General features: G+C 42.0%; 1 protein-coding gene and 1 pseudogene across 6 annotated transcripts in view; one reads left to right on the top strand and one right to left on the bottom strand.

Annotated features, from left to right (window-relative positions):
- Positions 1 to 12,704, bottom strand: part of MAGI1 (membrane associated guanylate kinase, WW and PDZ domain containing 1) — a 900,270-nt gene that overhangs the window by 287,908 nt on the left and 599,658 nt on the right. The gene's annotated exons all lie outside the window — the stretch shown is intronic.
- Positions 3,415 to 3,936, top strand: LOC102811218 (annotated as a pseudogene).

A 12,704-nucleotide genomic window follows, 5' to 3' on the forward strand; every position in this document is an offset into this window, starting at 1 on the left:
GTAACAATGGTTTTCAGAGGCTAATGCTAGAACTGGTGAAGTTCTGTACCCTGCCAAAGTCAGCAATTTCTCAAAAACTGGGTCAGGTTATATGAACTTGAGTACTATATTTATTGGCTCAGCTTCTGGAAGAAAGGAAAGACCAGCCTAAAACACATCCACTACCCTAGAAATAGTCAAGACACCATCGCCAGCCAACTCGGTAGAATTGAGTGATAAGTGGTGTTTGGCATAGAGCTGGGACACCATTGATTCACTCTGCAATTATGGGCAGACATCATCTGGAAAAGGAACCCAACAATGACTTACAGGTCACGGCCCTTATAGCCTTGAAAAGTACATCTAAACAAATACTCCTAGATTCAGGACCAACCCCACTGCCTTTTTGTTGTTTCCGACTCACAGTCACTCAAGGGTTTCTGAGGCTGTACATCTTTATGGAAGCAGAAACCCTCAACATTTTTTTGAAAAGTGGCTGGTGGATTTGAACTGCTGACCTTACTGTCCAGTGCTTTTCCAACACATGTTCATGATATTCTTGAGGGAAGTATAATCAATACTTATTTGTTCATAGATTCATTCACTCAAGCAATTCATTTAATTCATTTATACACTGGGTACTTTGCCAGACAGTAATACAAAGAAGGTAAACTAAACCCAATGAGAACCTTCATGGACTTTGCACATTGTGGGGAAGAGACCATAAACCAAGCCAAACCAAACCCACTGCCATCTAGTTGGTTCTGAGAAGAACTGTCCCATAGGCATCCCAAGGTTGTGATCCGGTGTGACACTGTAGGATAAGCTCTGAACTGCTAACTACAATGTAGGTGGTTCAAACCCACCAGTCACTCCTTGGAAACTCTACAAAGCGTCACTATGAGCCAGAACTCAATGGTACTTAATAACAACAATCTCTATGGAAGCAGACTGTCACATATTTCCTCAACGGAATGGCTGGTGGATTTGACCTACCACCATTTTGCCTAGTAGACAAGATCTTTAACTGCTACATCACCAGAGCTCCTTTTGGGGAAGATTGTTACTGTTGTTAAGTGTAACTGCGTTGGTTCTAAGACTTATATTGACCTTGTATAAGATTTCCAAGTAACAACTGGTGAGTTTGAAGCGCTGACATTGTGGTTAGCAGTCCAGTGCTTCTTCTAGAGAGCCACACCAGGACTCCTGTGGGGAAGATTAAGTGCCATTGAGTCAGTTCTGACTCATAACAACCCTATACAGCACTTCCAAGGAAGGAGTTGAAGCAGTTTTATGGTAAGATCTTGTGGTAAGCAGCCTAGTGTTTATCCTACAGTGCCACACCAGGACTCCATGGGGAAGAGAGGCATGGCCAAATAAATTCACATAAACCCTTGGGTGGGTGGTACAAATAGCTACCATGCTTGGGTGCTAACCACAAGTTTAGCGGTTCAAGCCCACTTCAAGACACCCAGAAGAAAGGCCTGGCACTCTACTTGCAAATAATCAGCATTAAAAACCCTATGAGTGCAGTTCTAGTGACACATGGGGTGGTCTTGAGTTGGCGTCAACTTGGCAGTAAATGGAAGTCAGATTGGTAATATGTGTCCTAAGAACTAGATTTGCTGAATGTCTACTAGGCGTCAAGTTCTACCTACCAAGGTGCTCACTAAATCCTAACAACCATCAGCAATTAGGCATTGTGAAGGCCATGTCACAGAGGAGGTTAACTGTCTTATACAGGTCAAATGATCTGCCAAGAATGGCATTACATGACTAAATGCATGTTTCATAATTCAAGAGAATTGTCAGATGTCCAAAAGAGTCCATTTGGTTGTATACAAATCTAAAATGTGAATGAAAATAATATTTACTCCAAAAACACTTGTGCTTTTAATATTAGAAATTAAATGCCTCTCAAGAAAACATAGAAATATTCAAAATACACCTAGATGAAAGTCATTCCAAACTAAAAGAAACTGTCTTACAGACATAATGATAGAATATACAGATTTTCAAACTGGTCAAATAACAGACTTTTCAAAAACAATGCAAACTCTCATTAGTTGGAAAGTAAAACAAGTTGCTCCAGTGCCTGCATTCTGCGTGCTGGAAAATGCAAACATGGAGTGAAGGACCTTCTGGGATGGGGGACGCAGCTTTTTCCTCAGCTTGTAATCAGCCCCCAACTCTGCTGTAGATAATATATGTCTTTACAGTTAGGAAACTACCATGAAACGGCATTTTCCCAAAGGCTTGCTGGTTTCCCATTAAGCAAGATACACCAAAATACTAGCCTAATCAGTTGCCCCAGGAGTTTCCATCTTAATCTACTATTGTGTAAATGCTTTGCTATCAAGGTCATGGTTAAAGTCTTTTGGGATTTCCCAGTAAATACTGTTGGGTCCAAAAATCTTTCCTTCTCTGGCTCCTTTTTTGCTGTTATTTGAATCTTAATCATGTGCTCCCCCACTTTGCATTGCATATGATTTAACACAAGGGAAGTAAACAGAAGCACTCAATCGGTGAATAGTTTTACAAACTGTCTGGCAAGCTCTGGAGAAGCTCACCTTGGCAATTCTGGGTAGCAATCTATCTGGCTTTCAATTCTCCAATACACATTTGGTTTTTTCCCCAGGGCTCTGAGCCTATTTTCTCACTTTCCTCAGAGGCTCCTTTCATGAACAGACCAAAAGCTCTGGCTCATCTGCCCATCCAAGACTCACTAAAAACCCATATTACAAGCAATTCAAAGCATGAAATGCAAATTGATGCTTTCAGCTCCTGCAATGATAAAAGTAGGCAGTTGCCAGAGACTCCGTGTTCCTTCATGCTTCGTGTCAGTTTCCAAGAACACAGATCTGAGCATGTTACATGAGAGAACTTGGACAGGGGTGAAGCATTCCTCCCTAAACTTGACTCCATTAAGACAGAGTTTTTGCAGTAAGTGACACATTTGGTGAGGTTGTATTAATAACACAAAGGAAAATGCAACCTTCAGGATTGACACTGAGTAAAGAGGACAAGACACGCTTCCATCGTAAAAAGGCATATGAAAACAATGAGTTCCTATCTCTTCACTGCCATCAAATCACTGTTCAGACTGGACAATAGAGATGAAAGTTAGTGGTGAGATGGGAGTTCAAGATCCACTTCTATGTAGTTTCAACATCAGTAAAATTAGGATATTAAAGAGAATAAAATCTCAGACCTATCTTGCAATATTATACATTAGAGTTGTAGGAAGTAGACAAATATAAAGGGTGTATGTCTTCTACTAAAATTTAAGTTCCATGAGGACAAGAATGGTTAATTATTGTAACCTTGGTACCAAGCACACTGCTTGGCATACACCAGAAGACTTCAAAACATTCATGGAAAAATGGAATTAGAAGATAATGAACCACCGCGGGCTCCAAGCGGCCCCTGCCCCAGATGGCAGCAGTAGTTCTAGGGGAAGACATCATGAGTCCAGAGCGTATCTTCCTCAATCAGACTGAGAAACTGGGGCCTCACTTGGGCCCCACAGAAGGCAGTGGAGATTGGAGCAGTGAGGAACACAAGAGCAGGAGGAAGCTGGGGCAGGCCCAGCTGGCTACTCTTAGCAACCCCTAAACCAAGATCCTAAACAAGAGAAAGTAGAGTTGGCACCTGTGGGAGATGGAGAAGAAGTAGTTGTCGACATCCAGGAGTGGACCCAGGCCCTAGGACTGTATTTGCCAGACCCTCCATTAGAAAGTGAAGATGAAGGAGGATGAAGGAGCTACAGCACTGGGCAACCACAGCTCAATTCCCATGGCCCCAGAACATGTAGAGCTGGTGAAAAGGACTATGGCTGGAATAAGCCTGCCTGCACCAGGAGTTTCTGCCTGGGCTCAGGAGATCTCAGATGCTCAGTGGAAAGATGTGGTGCAGAAGCCCCTTCAAGCCTGGCAGATACCCCCAGCCTGGAAGTGACAATGCTGAGAGCTGCCTTCTTACCCTGCATTCCAGACCAGAATTAGCATAGGACTGAACACATCCCTTGTTTTAATGTCCATCTTCCTCATCTCACTTTCCACATCAAGGCAAATCAGACTTCTTTTCAGACCTACTTTATTTAGTTCTGTACATATGGGGACATTGGCCCAAGCCCAAACCACCTAAGCATGTATCACTCTGTGGAGAATATAGCACCCTATGTACACAGCCAAAAAAAAAAAGATAATGAACCCAGAGAAGCAATTACACCAGAGATGAAGGCACAGACGATGATGTGGAGAGATGGAGCAGCTGGGGACTCTAGACCCAGAGAGGGAGAGGGGCTGTGTGCTGATGACCAGGGGGCAGGCTTGTAGTGTATACCCTTTGGTTGGTTGGTGATGCATGGAGGGGATTGTAACCGTGGCAGTGAAACGATATATGATAGGATGAATACAAAGCTAATGTTCTCCCACGTAAACATATAATCCACAAAAAAACATTAAAAATAATAATAATGAAATCTGGCCACAAACTTTCTGAAGATTCCTAGCACAATGCATTCAATAAATTTTTGTTGAAAGAATTGTAAGAATAAATGGAAGTAATCTGATACAATTTGATGAACTTGACCTACACCTATGGATGCAGTAGCTCAAAAGAGGGAACAAATCTGTACAGTGAGGATCATTCCCACCTATCGATACACAGGGTAGACAGGGAAGGGAAACTTGGACACTGGCTACCAAAAATCGGGGGGCTACAAAGGCAAGCCTATCACTTTTATTAAGGAGCTCTGGTAGCGAAGTGGTTACAAATCAAGCTGCTAACCTCACGGTCAGCAGTTTGAAATTACCAGTGGTTCCGCTGGAGAAAGATGAGGTGTTCTGCTCCCCTAAAGATTTACAGCCTCAGAAACCCTGTGCAGTTATGAAAGTTAACCGGAACCGATTCCACAGTACTTAACAACAACAACAACAAAGGCAAGAAGTGACTGGCTTACAAGCTTTCAAGAGGGAGCCTAGATCCAGAGGGCAAGGAGGAAGGTAGAATCTCCACTGAGTAATCTCCATTCTGTCTGGGTGGGGCTGATGAAAGGAGATGAGGATAGGACTCTTGTGATACAATAGTGAATAATTGCTATCAGGACTGACTATGAGGGTTGGAAATGTAAAGGTAGACATTTTGTAGCAAAAGGAGGGGTGTGTTTGACTTTGCAGTCCAGGAGCGGAGGGCCCTGGGGCCATCAAGGGAGAAGAGCAGAGTGCAGGACCCTACCCAGAGAAACAGTGACACCACAGATGGAGTGCCTGGGGACTCTAGACCCACAGAGGGAAAGGGGCTGTGTGCTGAGGACCGAGGGGTAGGCTTGCAGGGTATACCCTTTGGTTGGTTGATGATGCATGGAGGGGACTGTAACCATGGCAATGAAATGATATACGATAGGATGAAGGTAAAGCTAACCTTCTCCCATGTAAACGATCACATAATTCACAATAAACATTACAAAAAAAAAAAAAAAAGAAGAAGAAGAAGAAATGGATAAATGAAGGAGAGCCAGGATAAACGTGTCTTTTTCTATACCTTGACTATCAGGTTTTGGAATTAAGAAATAAATATGTATCTTCAATGTGATCAAGTAAGATTTCATAGGCAAACAAAAATGGTGATTCACAAAAAAAAAAAAAAGATACTAAACTTACCCTAGAATATATATATAAGTACATATATTCTACATAAGTAAATTAGAATGTTTGTCTAAAGAGACAAAGATATACAGAGTTAAAGACTTTCTGGTGATACTATTTAGAGTTTAATCATTTATATGTTTCTTTGAGAAATGTTTCATTTCTAATGTTAAAAGCACTGTTTTCAGGGTAAATATTCTTTGTATTTAGTTTTTTAAAATTACTTATAATGCATTGGAGACGTTTGGGCAGATAGTTCTCTGAGTGTTGACAAATGCATGTAGTCATGCAACAAACACTTTACACAAGATAGAGAACATTTCCTTTATACACCTGCCCCCATTTTTTTCTGATGCCCCTTTGTAATCAACCTCTTCCCCGACTCTCAGGCTATCACTGATCTGTTTTCTGTTCCAAATTATTTTGCCTTTTCTTGACTGTCCTGAATGGAATTAAATAGTATGAAGGTTGGGGTTTTAACTTCTTTTCACTTTGTAAAATGGATTTAAGGTCCACAGTGTTGCATGTAACAGTAGTTTGGTTCACAGTTGCTATGTGGGATAAAGGACTTTTAAGGTTCACAATGTTGCATGTATCAGTAGTTGGTTCACTGTTGCTATGTGGGATAAAGGACTGGACTTCAAGGTCAGTTTGAACCACAAGGTCACTGGTTCAAACTCACCAACTGCTGCTTGGAAATCCTATAATGGGTCACTATGAGTTGGAACCGACTCAACAGCATTAACAACAACAACACCCAGCATGAAGTGTGCTGGGGTGGCTTCCTGATGCATGTGGACATGAAGTTGAACCTTGAATGGTTAACCAACATTATAATTGGGGGAGAATAAGAATCATTTTCAGGCTAGTAGGATGGGGCTGGGCTAATAAATATAAAATCCACAAGTAGCGCGACAAGACACTATAGCAACAGACCCACACTTAAACCTGCCACTTAAGCACCCCCTTATGCCACTCCTCGGTTCACATACCCAATACACAGCAAAACATCTACCCTTATACACTCTTTGTGACCTTCCAGTGCATTTGGTTACCCTCCCCAGGAATGTGAGTGTCATCTTGGAAATCTGCCTCTCCATTACATCTCACACACCATCTCTCATTAAATCCTTCACACTCCCTTCTCCTGAGCACTTTTGAAATGTCTCTCTAAGCTGTCCTTCCTTAACTTGGGATTTCCCTTTGGCCATAGCCTCCTTACTGACCTCCCTGCATTCATTTCATCTTTTAAATCAAGGGTTGACAATCTTTGTGTGTAAAGTAAGTCATTTAGGGCTTGTAGGCCGATGGTGTGTGTCACAACTCTGTCACTACTAGCATGAAAACAGCCAAAGTGAACTATTTTCAATAAACCTTTATTTACAAAAGCAGGTGGTGGGCAGGACTTGGTCTAACGATCTTAGAAACTTCTCTGATTTCAATGGTTACCAGAGATTTTTTTTAAAAAAGGGAGGGGTGCATACTATTCTCTCCTAAGGAGTCCTGACAGTATAGAGGGTTACGTGTTGATCTGCTAACCAAAAGCAAAGCAGTTGTAGTCCGCCAGCCTTCTCTGAAGGAGAAACATGAGGCTTTCTGTTCCTGTAAAGATTTATAGCCTTGGAAACCCTTGACAGGTCGTTATGAGTAAGAACTAACTGAAAGGCATACAGTCACCACCTACCACCCCTGTTCTCCTGCCTGAATTCTTCTAAGACTTCCAGTGTTCTCAAGATAAGTTCCAGGATCCTTGGCAGAGAATACCAGAGCCTTCATGTCCCTCCCCCTGCCTATCCCTCACAACTCTTTAGATTGCACATACTTGGATCCTCTTTCTAGAATATTTCAATTAGTTCATCTGGCAAACTCCTTTCTTGTTTTCTGTGCAATCTCTGACCTGAATTCTAGATGATGGCAGGTTTGCCAACCCAGGCACATGTCTTTTCTAGTCCATGTGACATTATACTGTCACTGGGCATATTGTTTCTCCAACTACCACCAACTGCCCTGAACCCTCTTGGAGGGTAAAGCCTGCATCTTGTACATCTTTTTAACCTCAGGCCCTAGCATATAACAGACAGCAGTTAGAGGAACCAAAACTATTAGAATAAGTTGTTAAGTGTCAAGTTGGTTCTGACTTAAAAGACCCTGTTTAGGGTTTCCAAGGAGGCTGGTAAGTTTTAACAATTGACCTTGCAGCTCAAACCAACCTTGTGATCCAGTGCTTATCTGATAATACAACAGAATTAGTTTTAAAAAAAATTCAACTTGCTGCTTATTCAACCTGGTATAACTTAAAAGAAATTTGAATTCACTCAACATTCTAACTACTTTGGTTGTGCCGACTATTTTAATTCAACACTTGCTATTAAAAGTTGTCCAAATGTCGGGATGAACTGTTCTTTCCCAGGATGCTATAATTCAAAATTTCCCCTTTTAAAGGAGATGTACTTTAAAACAGCTACTTAACTGTCTACCCATTAGTCTTTAATTATCTGCTTGAACAATGCTGGATGTGTCACATCGTCTTGCAGAGAGCTAAGTCCTCAAGCAATTATTTTGTCCTATGAAATATGACCTGCTTTGCCATTGTGCCCATGGTAGGTGAACTTTCACAGAGCAAGGAAAATTCCTATGTCTTCCAGCTGCCAGACAGCGCCTCTGAGACTAGAGGACACTTGAATCTGTAATATAAGGTCCACAACCGGTATATAAAAAAAACAAAGTGTGGCAGAGGCCAGGCTCATCACCAATCAAACTGACAACACTTTAAGAGACCATTAACATTCTGCTTTGGAAAAGATGTAGAGAAATGAGTTATTTGGTACACAGTGATTAGACACCTCTTTTAGACGGGCAATTTGGAAGTACTTTGTAACTTACACCCTTTAACCCAGCAATGCCAATTTTTAGGACCTTAACTGAGAGGCTCTGCAGGACAAGATTGGACTGCTAACCACAAGGTTTGAGCCCACCAGCTGCTCTGTGGAAGAAAGATGAGGCTTTCTGCTCCCACAAAGGTTTCTAGCCACAGAAACCCTATACAGGGTCGCTATGAGTCAGAGCCAACTTGGTGACACTTAACAAAAACAACCACTTATGGAAAGAGTCACAATTGATCCCAAAGCTGTATGTGCTAGAATGTTCCTTCTGGCAATGTTTCTAACAATCGAAGTTGGAGGCAACCTAGATGCCCATCAATGACAGAATGACCTAAATTATGGCACAGTTATTTCCTCTGTGAACTCCATAGTCTTCAGCCCACTGCCTTCCTCACAGCCCACTTGCATGACTAACAGAAATCTCACACTCAAAATGTTCAAAACTAACCTCCTGATCTTAAACCAAAACCCTATGCAATCCCAGCTTTTCTCATCTAAACATACAGAAAGCCCACCCTTTCAGTGGTTCAGGATAAATAACAAAAACTAAAAAATGCCCTTGGAGTTACCCTTGACACCTCTCTTTCACTCACATCTCTCACCTAACCCATCAGGAAATCCTATTGGGTCTATTTGCAAATCTAGTCAACTTCTTACACATTTACCACTAACACTCTCACGCTGGTCTGTCCACCATCACCTTGCACTAGGATTGCATCAGCAGCTTTCTACCTGTGTGCTCTTGGCTTCAGCACTCCACATCTAAGGTGAGCACATTACCTAAAGTGAGTCCTTTCAGATGTTAATTAAGAACATGGCATTACTCTGTCTAACACAATATGATGGCTCACCATTAAACTCTAAACAAAGACGTTCAAATAGCCTAACATGCTGGGCATGATACATCTGTTCTCCCTTATCCTCGGACCTCTCCTCCCTCCTCCCGTAGTTCATTCCCTTGATCTATTCCAGTCACTTGGGTTTCCTTCATGCACAGTGGGTTAAGTGTTGGGGTACTAACCACATCAGCCACATCTCAGGCGATGTAGCTGAATACCAATGACTCAGTTCCAATCCATAGCGACCCTGCATAGGGTTTCCAAGGCGCAAATGGTGAGCTTGAACCATCAACCTTGCGTTCAAACTGACCTTGCAGTCCAGCGCATTAACCCACAGCATCACACCAGGATTCCAGGAGATAGATAAGGCAATATGCTTCTGTAAAAATTTCTAGCCTAGGAAATTCTTTATAACAGTTCTATCCTGTCCTATGGAGTCCTGGTGTAGCACTGTAGGATAAGCACTGGACTACAAAGTTGGTGTGAACTGCAATGTCGACAGTTCAAACTTATCAGCTGCTCCTCGGAAATCTTATACAGGGTTGTTATGAGTTGGAACACACTCAGGGGCAGTTAACAACAACAACAACAACAGCCCTACCCTGTAGGGTCATAATGAGTCAGAATCAAGTTGATGGCAGTGAGTGGGTTTCTGTTTCTTAGAAAAGTGAAACTACTTCTGCCTCAGGGCCTTTGCACTGGATTCACCCAGATACACACATGAATTCTTCCCTCACCTCTTCAAGATTGTGCTCTAATGTTACTTTCCCAGCGAGGTATACTTTGACAATCTTATTGAAAATTGCAACATGTCCCACCTTCACACTCTTGACCCTGTTATGGATCGAATAGTGTCTTTTACAAAAATAGACTGAAATGTTAGCACACAGTACCTGTGAATATAACCTTGTTTGGAAGTCGGGTCTTTGAAGAAGTTATCAGTTAGGTTACCATGGGGTCATGGGGTCATACTGGAGTAGCATGAGTTCTAATCCTATGGGACTGGTATTCTCATAAAAGAGAAGACAGACAGAGACAGGGAGACAGCAGAAAAACACAATGTGATACTGCCGCTGCAAATCAAGGAGCACAAGGAGCTACCAGAAGACAGGAGAACGGCATGGAACGCTCGCTCTCAAACCGTGAAAAAGAATGAACACATCACCTACAAGCTACAACTCAGAACCCCCAACTCATACAGGACATTCACTGGAGGGGACCTGACGGCATCCAAATGCAACAGTAAGATTTTGAAGCATACTGCAAAGGAGTGTTTGTGTTGTTTTCATTGTGAACCATTGTACATGCCTCAAACTTTTACTACGTGGGTCATTCATAACTATGGGTTGTACAAAAGTCAGACATTAATAAACTAGGGGGTTCTCTGTCTCATTATAATCCATGTGCTTAAATGGCCTGAGAGTTATCAAATGTAAAAGGGCAATATTTTCACTGAATTATTACTGACAAAGATGGGGAGGAAACAGGGGAAAAATTAAGAATTGTTATGTCAGTTTGTAAATATTTACTCAATTCCCAATAAAAAGTTAAAAAAGAATCAACACAACAACCAATACCCTCATTTTGGCTTCTCAATCTCTAGACCTGCATGCCAGGGAATTTCTGTCCGATAAACCATGTAGTTTGTAGTATTCTGTTATGGCAGGCCCCAAAATTTCATAAAACCCAGCTGCTATAGAGTGGATACTGCCACATGGTAACCCCGTGTGTGTGTGAACAGAACTGTGTTGTGTAGGTTTTTTAATGGTGGGTTTTTGGGAAGTAGATCATTAGGCCTTTCTTCGATGGTGACCCTTGGTGGATGGAAAAACTCCAGCCTTTAGATTATCAGCCAAACACATTAAACATAGCACCACCCAGGGACTCTTAGAAAATGAATGTTGTTGTTGTTGTTGTTGTTAAGTGCCATGGAGTCAGTTCCAACTCATAGCGACCCTGCACAGGGTTTCCGAGGCTGTTAATCTTTACGGGAGCAGAACGCCTCTTCTTTCTCCCGCGGTAGTTTCGAACTGCTGACCTTGTGGTTCACAGCCCAATTCGTAACCACTACGCTACCAGAGCTCCTTGGAAAATAAATACAGTCCCTTTACTCTCCTCTGTTTCTCTCTACTCCATACTACTGTCTACCTTCTAATCTACTAAGCGGAGTCCTGGTGTGGCGCTATAGGATAAGCACTGGACTGCAAGGTCACTTTGAACCACATGGATGGAGGATCAAACTCACCATGTGCTCCTTGGAAACCTATACTGGGTTACTATGAGGAGGAACCAACGTACTAGTACTTAACAACAACTCATCTCTATTTCACTCTCCTCCAAACTATTTACTAACTGGAATCCTCATATGGTGCTGTAGTATAAGCACTTAGGCCTCAAGGTCAGTTTGAACCACAAGGCCAGTGGTTCAAACTCCCCAGCCGCTTCTCAGAAATCCTATACAGGGTCATTATGAGTTCAAACTGACCCAATAGCATGTAACAGTGACAACAATATACTAAGTAGAGTCCTGGTGTGGCACTGTAGGATAAGCACTGGATAACTAATCTTAAGGTTAGCATTTGAAACCCTCAGCTGCTCCTCGGAAACCCTATACAGAGTCACTGAGTCAGAACTGACTCCATGGCGCTTAACAACCAGGGCAACAATATACTAAGTAATTTACTTATCTGTGGTACCTAACAACAACACAACAACCACATTTACAGTATACTGTCTGCCTCCCCAGAGGAGAGCACCAACCCTATGGGGATCTTTATCTGGTTTTGATGGATGGCCTATCTTAAGCATCTAGAACTATTCTGGCACATAAAAGGAGCTCAATAAAGATTTGCTGAATGGATGAATGTGCTGTTGTGAGGACTAAATGAGCCAATCCTAGCACAATGCCTGGCACATAGCAATCTAATAAATGTAGGTTCCTGGTGTGACTAAAGAATGAGGTGGGTAAGTATACACTGAGCATGCTAGACTGCTTAGCAAAGATAAGTTACTATAATATTATTACTGGTGGTCGTTATGTGCCGTGGATTCGGTTCCGACTCAAAGCGACAGGGTTTCCAGGGCTATAAATCTACATGGGAGCAGAAAGCCTCATCTTTCTCCCGTGGAACAGCTAGTAGTTTCGAACTGCTGACCTTAAGGTTTGCAACCCGATTCGTAACCACAACGCTACCAAAGTTCCTTAATATTATTGCTAACATTGATAAAATGAAAACAGTCTTAAACCTGATCATCAGGGATAATTTTAAATAGATTATACCAGTCTTCCTCCATACATCGGGACATCAAGTAGTTGCTTTCAAGAATTAGATAAGAAAATTTATATCAACACATTA

The sequence above is a fragment of the Chrysochloris asiatica genome, unplaced genomic scaffold, assembly GCF_000296735.1.
Source record: "Chrysochloris asiatica unplaced genomic scaffold, ChrAsi1.0 scaffold00046, whole genome shotgun sequence".
NCBI classification, from domain to species: domain Eukaryota; kingdom Metazoa; phylum Chordata; class Mammalia; order Afrosoricida; family Chrysochloridae; genus Chrysochloris; species Chrysochloris asiatica.